Below are 10,878 nucleotides of genomic sequence, written 5' to 3'. Positions count from 1 at the left end.
GTCAACCGTTATGGTACAACCTACACCTATGCTATGAAAAGAACTTGATTTGTTGTTAACATAAGTTAGCATCATGAATTCCTAACAATATTTAAAAGTTTGGTGTTACTTAAATAAAATAATTAATATGATCATGTTAACAATTTATAATGAGTTATTAATGACAAATTATCCAATTGAAACCTCCTTTGTGTGTGGTTTCAGTTAAGTAATAAAAATAGTTTATATTATAATTATTTTTAATACTATTAGTGGATCCTCTAACCTTAACATTTGTTTTTATCATTGTTTTATCTTCACATTAATCTTACATCTCAAAGTCCTCTTTAACTCATCATCACCATTATTATTATTATTATTATTATTATTATAGTTAACCTCCCTGTGGTTCGACCCCAGTCTTGCCGGATTATTTATTACTTCGACACTCCTACATTTGGGAGAAGACATCAATCTTTTTGGTCATGTCAAGTTTTTGGTGCTGTCATCGAGAAAGTAAAATCCTATATAAATTATAATACTTATTTTATTTTCTCTTTTCACTTTTCTTTTATCTAACTTTTGTTTCTTGTGTTTTGTCTCCTTTTCTTTCTTTTTTCTTTTCTTCCTTTTATTCTCTTCCTACACGTGCATGAGAGTTTGGTCATGTACATTAAGTGGTAGACTTTGTAGGGCATCCTCATCATTTTCAAAAAATATGGTAGAAGAAGATAATCAATCGCTTCATAATAAGAATAATGAGAATAATCAAGTCAAAACACTTAGAGACCACAAGAATCCCACAAGAACAAGTGCACCCTCATGTATAGTTCCCCCCTGATGCATCTCATTTTAATTTTAAGCCAGACATTATTCAGCTTTACCTTCTTTTCATGGCTTAGATTTAGAAAATTCATACTTGCATTCAAGGGAATTTAAAAAGGTCTATAACACCTACAATGACTTAAATTGTAGCATGAACACCATCAGATTAAAGCTTTCTTATTTTTCATTAAAAGATAAAGCTAAAACATGGCTATAAAATCTTAGGTTAGGATCCATTCGTACTTGGGATGAGATACAACAATATTTTTTAAAGAAGTTTTTCACGTCTCACAGAACAAAATCTTTCAAAAAACAAATCACCACTTTCACTTAAAAACCAGGAGAAACATTTTACCAATGTTGGGATAGGTATCGAGACTTGCTTAATACTTTCCCTCATCATGGTTTTTAAATATTGAGATTGATTTCACATTTTTATGAAAGGTTAACACCTAAAGATAGACAAATGGTGGAATTGATGTGTAATTGAACTTTTGAAGATAAAGACCCTAATGAAGCAATTGAGTACCTAGATTTTCTAGCTGAAAATAAAATGGGCTTGTTAGTAGCTAAATAAGTTGGAAACATAATTGAGTTTTGAATTCTTTTAGAAAGACACTGAAAACATCAAAAATAAAACAAATATATCAAGAACATCTTTTTTGGATTTTTTTTGTTGTATTTTGCAATTGTTTTGGTTTTCAAAAAATAAAAATAAAAAAATGTGGTCATGACATTCTCATTATTTCACCTTCTAGTTCATGTGTTGAACGAGTGCAAATATTTGGAATATTTGTTACAGTTAATTAAGCGTGGTCCTCTTGTTCGACAAAACTACAAACTATTGTTTTATGGGACCACTTCGGGGCCACTTTGCTTAGTGAGCCATCCCACAAAACTTGGTTTAATCGTGCTGATCACCTTGCTTAGTGAGCCATCCCACAAAACTTGGTTTAATCGTGCTGATCAAATGCTCACAAAACTTGTTTTAATCGTGCTGATCAAATAGGTTAAAAGCTTCGGGGCCACTTTGCTTAGTGAGCCATCCACAAAACTTGCTTTAATCGTGCTGATCAAATAGGTTTAAAAGCTTCGGGGCCACTTTGCTTATTGAGCCATCCCACAAAACTTGTTTTAATCGTATGGTGATTATTATTTTTACTCTTTTTTTTTATATAAAGCAGACCATTTTGTTTATTTTCGAGTTAATTAAAACAATTGTCATTTCAAAAGAATATCGTTCCTTTAATTATATTTAATAAATTTAAATTTTTTAAGTTCATTGATCAGATCAATTATAACAATTTAAGCAAGTGGTGCGAGCGGCAGCTCAAAATTTATACGACAACTCGTTGCCATAGGACTAAATAACCTATTAAGCCCGAGTCAAACACTTTTGTGGGAAAAATCAAGTAAGCATGAGGCAGGAGCTCAAAACCTATACGACAACTCTTTGCTAAAGGACTATAACACGAGTAAAACACTAAATGGATGATTGAATCAGAAGGATTCATTGTATCGGTTTAAGAGCACCAAGTATGAAGGTGATGATAGTTTTTATCAGCATTCTTTTTGTCCAATGTCCGAACCCTTCTGTGAATGCTCATGCGTCCCAGTTGGCGTCAACAGTAACAGGCACTTGGCTCCCAATGTCGACCCTCTTCTTGTTATGTTTGAACCAGATGCATAGTGAGCACCTAAAATGGTGTCAGAATGATATTGATCTGTAATATTATCAGCTGCAATTCTGTATGAGGGAGTTCGATTGCCTACTATCATGTGTTGGGCATAAATAAAACTAAAATAAATAAGAAGCTTTTCCGCTTTGGCTTTTCCTTTGTTTGCATGGTGTCTTCATAAAAAATACAAAAAAACTAAGAAAAATCAAAAATTACAAAAAAAGAAAGTTAAGAGACCAATTTTAAGGCCCAAGCAACATTTTACCTATAAATACAGTTCCACAACTCACAAAAGAGGAGGGGGCAATTTTAAAAGAAAAAAAAAAAACCTAAACCTATCTCTAACCAAACAGCCAACGCCCCCTCCCCCCGGCAGCCCCATTCCCACATCTCCCCCTGCCCAACGTCATTTCCTTCTCCCTCAGCCCAAAAATAGCCGCCACCTTCCGGTCCTTCTTCTCACTTTTGCCTCCTTCTCTCCCCCTGCTTCCTCTGGTTCTCTCCCAAACCAAAACAAAACACCAGCCACTCACATAAACTAGAAAACCGACTCTCCCTCTCCAAGCAGAAGGACCACCCCCCAGCCTTTTCCCTGTTGCTGCTCCTTCTCCCTAAAACTAGCCACCCGAAGACTCCACTTCTTCGGACCTTCCCTCCTCACTGGATCATCTGTCTTTCTCCCACGTAACCCAGACCGATCTTCCCCGATCTCGTCATCTCCTTCAACTGGTCAGCAGTAGACTCAGCTCTCGCCAGCCAGCCTTCTACTACAGCAGAGACACTGCAACACCGCCTACAAACCAGACGGAAACCCAAAGGCCAGCAGCCCTATGGTCACACAGTCGGCTGCCTGAAACAGAGAACAAGGAGAAACGAAAAGAAACCGAGCTACGAAGAGAGAAGCAAATCTACAAAACAAAAGAAAAAAAACCTAAAATCAATTGTTTGTACGTTTTCTGTTGTTGCAGGTAACGGTGGTCATCACAGCTGGCAGGGAAGGGAAGAGAAGAAGAAAGTCGGCCAGATTCATCCGTTTCCGAGCATTGCTTGCAGTGTCGAGTGAACTCACACGCTGTTAGTGGCGGTGGTGCGTGGAGGAGATGCGACGCCACCGTTCCTAAAGTGCCAGAAATCTTCCCAGCACTACTCTGAATGTTGGGGAGTTTATTTTGTAAATTTTAAATTGTTTAATATAATTTTTTGTTTATTTTTAAATTTTTTATAATTTGTAGTGTGGATGTAAAAAAAATATATATATATATATAGTGAAAGTGAATGTGTTGTTTATATTTTTTTTTATGGATTTTTTTTTATGATAAAATTGCCAAGAATAAGAAGAATTTAATATTTTGATTTGCTCACGGTCAAGAATTATGAACTTACACGTAAGTCGTATTTCTAATATTTGACGAAAGATAAAATTTTTAAAACTTCTATAACACATCAAAGCCACGAAGCAACTTACCTCAGGTAGGTTGTGTTAGGGGTGCTAATACCTTCCCTAACCACAACTAGTCCCTTACACGTGAATCTCTGACAAAACTAGTACACTCAGGTTTCCTAGTAGCCCTCAATTAAATAATAGGTAGCGACTCCCAACGAATCAAATCAAGCAAAACAAAAAATCACCAAACGGACGTCGCGCGGGTGATGTGCGACAAAATGGTGACTCCACTGGGGACGGTATTGTTTTCGACATTATTGGACTAAGCTTTGTGTTTTTGATGTGTTTACATTTTTTTCTTTTTTTCTTATTTTATTTTTTTATCCATGCGTTGTATAGAATTGTCTCATGCATCACATATTGTAAAGCACACACAAGCTTCAGGTTAGGAGGGGGACTAGCAGCTTACCTTATGATGACTTTTAGTCAAGGTTTAAGTTTGTGTAACCCCCAACTCTTTGTTGAGTGCTTAGACTAGTAACAGTTGGTACACGTGCCATCTCATTACCTACTGGGCCCCTATATTGCCTTCAAGAGGGTGATCACTGGGACAACGAGAGACTCTTTCTAGAGACCAAGTAGTAAACCTCCCTTTTATCTCATTTAAAAATATTAGAACCTGCCTTTAGGATGTATTCTCCGTATACATTGTTTTGCATCCGAGCAAACCTTTCTTGATGCATCTTGGACTCAAGACTTGTGGGTGACATAATGACCATCACTCAAAAAAGTTTATATTGTAGAGTTTGAGCAAGAATAAAAATTATTGTTTCATCATACAAGAGTTATGACCATATGTCACCCCTCGAAGGGCGAGTTTATCATATAGATTACATGTTCATACATTTATCATGCATGTACCAGGTTGAAAGGTAGGTTCCCTCACATAAGTTGTGCTGCACGTGATTGAAAAAAAGATAATGGAAATGAAGAAAGATGTTAGATAGAAGCTCATTATCAAAATGAAGCGGAGAGCATCAAAGGTGAAGTAGCTAGACTCAGATCTGCTTGAACAAGTGTTGAGCATCAAATGGAAAGGGAATGTCTACACAGTCTTCTTTAGGAACACTGCTTGTCCACATCCAATTAAAGCTACAGCTCTCCTTTTCAGTCATGAACAACAACAGCAATGCCTTTAGTCATCAACTATGATAACCTTTGTTCTTGTTAAGTTGCACTGTTAATTGTTCATTACCTCCACATCTTTTAATGGAACCAAATAACTACTAGCCTCCTATGCATGGTGCATTAGTCTTCTTTGAAGTTACCCTAACTGTGAGCTCAATTCCAGTTTAGCAGCACAAGATGTTGGTCTAGAAAAGAAAAAAACAAACATGATTAGACACTGAACTTCTACGTGGAAGAGTTCTCTCTATAGAGATTTGTTTGTGGATCTGCTAGTGGGGAATGCAAGAGGGGATATAGTAGTTTCATATGATTTGAAAATTTCTCCCACCAGTGGCACCAGTAAAACATTGTAGTAGGTAGAAAAGTCAGACCTAGTTTGAAAATATAAGCACTCATCGAACTTCAATGTGGCAGAGCTCTCTCTACAAAAATCCATTTATGGCTCTGCAAGTTAGGAATACAAGAGGGGATTTATAAGTTGCATATGCTATAAATATTCCTCTCATAAGTTTCAGCATGAAGGTACTGTAGTAGGTTGAAGAGCCAGACCTGGTCTGAAAAACATAAGCAGGCATCAAACTTCAACATAGCAGAGCTCTCTCGGCAAGAATCTGTTTGTGGATCTGCAAGTGGAAAATCCAATAAGGGATGTAGTTTTAGATCATCTATAATTTTCTCCTACTAGTATCGGCATTATAACATAAAAGTAGGGAGAAAAGACAAACTTGGACTAAACAACATGAAGAAGACTGAAACTTCAACAAAACAAAACTCCGTATACAGGTGGTTGTTTGTTGCACTGTCAATGAGGAATCAAAGAGGAAATAGAAGAGTTTTAGATTCATCAGGTTCTCTTCCAGTTTTGATAATGTGTGATTCCACACGTTTTTGTTTTTGTGCGCTGCCAGGATTATCTAACTATTGAGAGGTTTCCAACAATCCTAAAACAACAACAACATCATTGAAAGATTAACATGAAGTTCTGTGAATTGCTAAAAATTTTAAACAAGCTATCAAGATGGGAAAGATTGAAGGTTCTGCCAAGGATTGTAGAATAATGATGAGAGATGAATCAAAAGAAGACTTTGATGGTGGGAAACCTTAATCATTTGGTCTAGCCAAGTCTCACTACATCATCAACTACTCTAATGTTTTTGCCAAAGATAGACATTCTTTTGCCATGTGAGTTTATTTACCCGCATCTGCCAGATTCCAGACTTTTTCCAGACTTCGACAAATCCCATGCAACTACCGTTTTCTAAGTGGTATAATCCAGACAAGAGATGTGATGTCATGGTAGGGTCCTTGGCCATTTCAATTGAATAGTTGCAAGAATTTCAAGAAGCGAGTCCGGAAGTTGGTGAGCAAGAGATAAGTGGAGTCTGTGAAAGAGGGTGTCATTGGCTTTATTATCCCTCGAACATCTTCAAAATGACATGTGATCAAAAATTCCTGGTGAAACTAAGATATCGCCAAAAAAGCTTTTTCAAGAATGGCAATGAATTATGAATCATATTGTTATGGAATTTTGCGTTTTGTTTTGAGAACACATCTCATCCTTTAACGAAACATGTCTTGTTTTGTCTCTTTATTGTTTTGAAATCAATAGATGTTTAGCATTTCATTATGATAAAATATTTTGATCAAACTCCAACATGCAATAAAGGTTAATCAATCCTGAAGATTAAAAGTGTTTTGAGTACAGAAATGACTCAATGTTTGTTGAAATGACATGATAAACAACAACAGGTGACTGAACAAATTTTGAGCTCGCACACAAAATTGAACCACACACCATATAACTAGGTTTTGACAATATGCATAATGACGTGTAGTAGATTTCAATAGTTATGGACTCGTGAATCATGATGCTTACAAGTCCCAACCTTTACACTAGATGAGGTCAAAATTTATCGGTTCTAATCGACCTTGCTTAAAATGAGAAAAGGCCATCTTTGATATCCCTTTACTTTCTAAAGATTAAATCCCTTGTAATCCTATTTTAAGCTGGATAGAATATTCTTTTCATAAAAACCATGACTAGGATCACACCCCACACTGTGGGCAAATAAGAGATATTTTGAAGACATTGATATAATTAATGGATAAAGGGAAGGCTTAGAACAAAAGTCCAATGATTGAGAGAGGGCTAAAAGAAAACACATAGACTAGGGGCATATAAAAAAATTTTAAGGAATGCTATGAGAAAGCAGAAAAAAAAAAAAAAAGAATGAAAAAAAAAAAGTTGAAATTGCCTTCACTTAAAGACAAGTCAAAGATAAAGGAAGGAGAACGCCTATCAAGTATATGAAGAGCAAAAGAAATTTCAATAAAGGAAAGGTACAACAAAAGTCAATACCAGAAAAAAGACTAAGCTATAAACATGACTTTTGGTATCCATTATAAAGCCTCTGATGTTATCAGATGATTGAGGTTGGTTATTCATCAACAAAAGGTGGATTTGCATTATGACTTATGTTAATAGAAGTCTTATCTTTAAGGTTAACAAGGTTATATGTCATTTCCTCTATAAAGACAACACCAGAAAAGGAGTTGATGAATAGTTAATATTGATCCTGGGTCTTTGAAACCCTCAAACACCTTTTGAGCCTGTGAAATTCCTTTCTTTCATAGCCATGAACCATAGCTTGCATTACGTGCTTTTAAAAGCCCTTTTTAATCAAGCAACCAATTTGAACCGATAAATGGCACTCTCAAAACTTGAAGAACCTTTTCATAAGGGTTGTGACTTCATGAATTAAGCTATTGGTTATTATGCATGCAGATAAAATATGTGCTAAGAAGAGAAACAACCTTTCTTGATAATGCTGGAGTTTTGACTTGAGCATCTTGTTTTTTTGAAATTCACAAAAAATGTCATCTCATCACAGACCATCAAAAGATATACCCAAAATCATAGTCTAAAATGGATACAAAGAACCATGAAATAAAAAGCCATTTTAGTCTTACAACGGGTCAATTTATGTTTTCAAAATACATGACAATCAAAGGACTGTATATTTCGAATAACGTGTGTTGGATCTTTGATCAAAAATCTTGATTTTCAAAAGGTATTTTCAAAAAAGGACATCTCTGATTTGATTTCACAAACTAGACTTTGAATAGACATGATCTTTGAAATATGAGAGTTGATTCCAAAACAAGAAAGATTATCAAACACAGAAGAACATCGATTGAGTATGCAAAATCCTTGATAGAAATGACATTGACGCTCATCGACACTCCTTGAAAATTTGAGCAGCTGGGGGCAATACAATGGACCCTAAGAAGGAAAAACAAGCAGTATTCAGATCAGCTTTGGGGCAATGAAAGATGATTAAATGATTAATCAATGAACTATAGACAATGGTATTCAAAGAAAGATAATCAATGAATGAGCACATTCAAATCATACCGGGGGCAATGTTGTTCAAAGGCAGTACATGATCTAGTGAACCCCGACAACAATCGAGAAAACAAAGATGTACTTGAAGGACATCTTCGTATTGTCATCTTTTGAAATATGGCTATCGATCGATGTGGGCATACAGTTGCATTGTACTGATTATCGAAAAGATGTGCACACCACCAAGACCGACAATGGACCAAAGATGTACCTGAAGGACACTTTTATATCATCATCTTTTAAAACATGGCTATCAATCGATGAGGATACACAAATGAATGTAATTGAATGGCGAAAAGGTGCACACCACCAAGACTGACTGTGAAACAATGTTATACTTGAAGTATATTTTAATATTATCATCCTTTGAAACATGGTTATTGATAGATGTTATCACACAACTACATTAAATGAATGTCGAAAAGGCACCCACCTTGAAGGCTAACTGTGGGACAATTTGTTTTGAAGCCAGATGTGCACTCCACCGCATGAGTATGGGGATAAAAGCAACATCATTGATGAGGCCGAGACATTTCTTTTCATAATCTGATTTGAAGAATTGAGAGGAATCTATTGAGAAGAACATTGAGCTTTAATTAGTACTTAAAAGTGCATTTTTATCAAGGTTTTATATCATCATTTTGCACTTGAAGTATCAATAACTCCTTAACTAAAGCATGTTTTATAATAACATACCTAATAATATAAGATACCTTTAATTTATGGTAAATGTTCATCTTAAATGCATGCCTGTCATATAAATGAAAGGATTGATTGATGAGTTTAATACTGAAATTGAAAGGATAAATAGAGGGTCAAACTTAGAAAAGAAATGTTGGTGCAGTCCAAACTGGAACACTATTTGATAATTAGGTCATATCTGGAGCTATAGATCTAGGATTTAGGTCTGCTTTATATGGATGGAAAGGTAAGACATAGGCCTACAACTTTCATGGAAGTCCAAGATTTAAAAAGGTGGTTTTCAAGTCCAAGTTATAGCAATAAAGGAGAAATCTGAATCTGTCCTTCAGCCTAGACATTATTCAGTGTTCAGCCCAAACATTATTCAGTGTTCAGCCCGTATCTTGAGTTCTAGAAGTCCAAATGACCTCAATTTTTTTTGAAAGATAAGACAATTTTCTAAAACTTTCATACGTACAATTGGCTCCAATTTTGATGTTAGAAATGATGTTTTGTTCAGACAAGATGATAAGGATTTTCACCAAATCAAGAGTTGGCCACCCACTCAACAATTAGTCATCAAATCAATAGTTCCAAATTTTGGCTTATAAAAGGAGGCATTTGCTATGCATTTGGGTATCTTGGTTGTTCAGATCAAGATCATGCTCTTTATTTATTTCTTTATATTTTTGTAATATTTAAGTTTATTTAATGTTATACTTTCCTTAATCTCTTTTTTATGCTTTTCATTTTCTTTACAATACTTATGTTCTTATGTTGTTTATTTATGTTTCTCTTCTTCATTATGTTTAGCTAAGTTTATTATGTCAAGGTGAAAAGGTTATACTAATGGTGTAAGAATAAGTATGGTGTAAACTCAACATGGACCTTAATGTTTAATATTAACATGTCTTATCTTTTTATCTTACTAATTCTTAATGCCTTGCTTGTTAAATTGTTAATCTAGATTTGTGTTGTATAACACTTGGTACAACAAATGTTTGGCACTTTCATAGCCAATCGTATGGTGTAGCCTACACCTGTGCTATGAAAAAAACTTGATTTGTTGTTAACATAAGTTAACATCATGAATTCTTGACAATATTTAAAAGTATGGTGTTACTAAAATAAGATAATTAATATGATCATGTTAAAAATTTAGAATGAACTATTAAGGATAAATCATCCGGTTGGAACCTCCTTTGTTTGTGGTTTCCAGTTGATTAATAAAAAGAGTTTATACTATACTTATTTCTAATACTATTAGTGGATCTTCTAACCTTGACATTTGTTTTTATTATTGTTGAATCCTCACATTAATCTTACATCTCAAAGTCCTCTTTAACTTATTATTATTATTATTATTATTATTATTATTATTATTTAACTTCCCTGTGGTTCGACCCCGGTCTTGCCGAATTATTTATTACTTCGACACTCCTGCACTTGGGAGAAGACATCAATCTTTTGGTCATGTCAAGTTTTTGGCACCGTTGCTGTGGAGGTAAATTTCTGTACAAATTATAAATTTTGTTATATTTTTTCTCCTTTCACTTTTCTTTTATCTAACTTTTGTTTCTTGTGTTTTGTCTCCTTTTCTTTTTCTTTTTCTTTTTCTTTTCTTCTTTTTATTCTCTTCTTACACATGCATGAGAGTTTGGTCACGTACATTAAATGATAGACGTTATAGGGTATCCTTATATTCTTTAGAAAACATGGCTGAAGATGATAATCAG

This window comes from Populus alba, chromosome 10 (genome assembly GCF_005239225.2).
Source record: "Populus alba chromosome 10, ASM523922v2, whole genome shotgun sequence".
NCBI lineage: Eukaryota > Viridiplantae > Streptophyta > Magnoliopsida > Malpighiales > Salicaceae > Populus > Populus alba.
Note: the sequence above shows the minus strand (reverse complement) of the source record.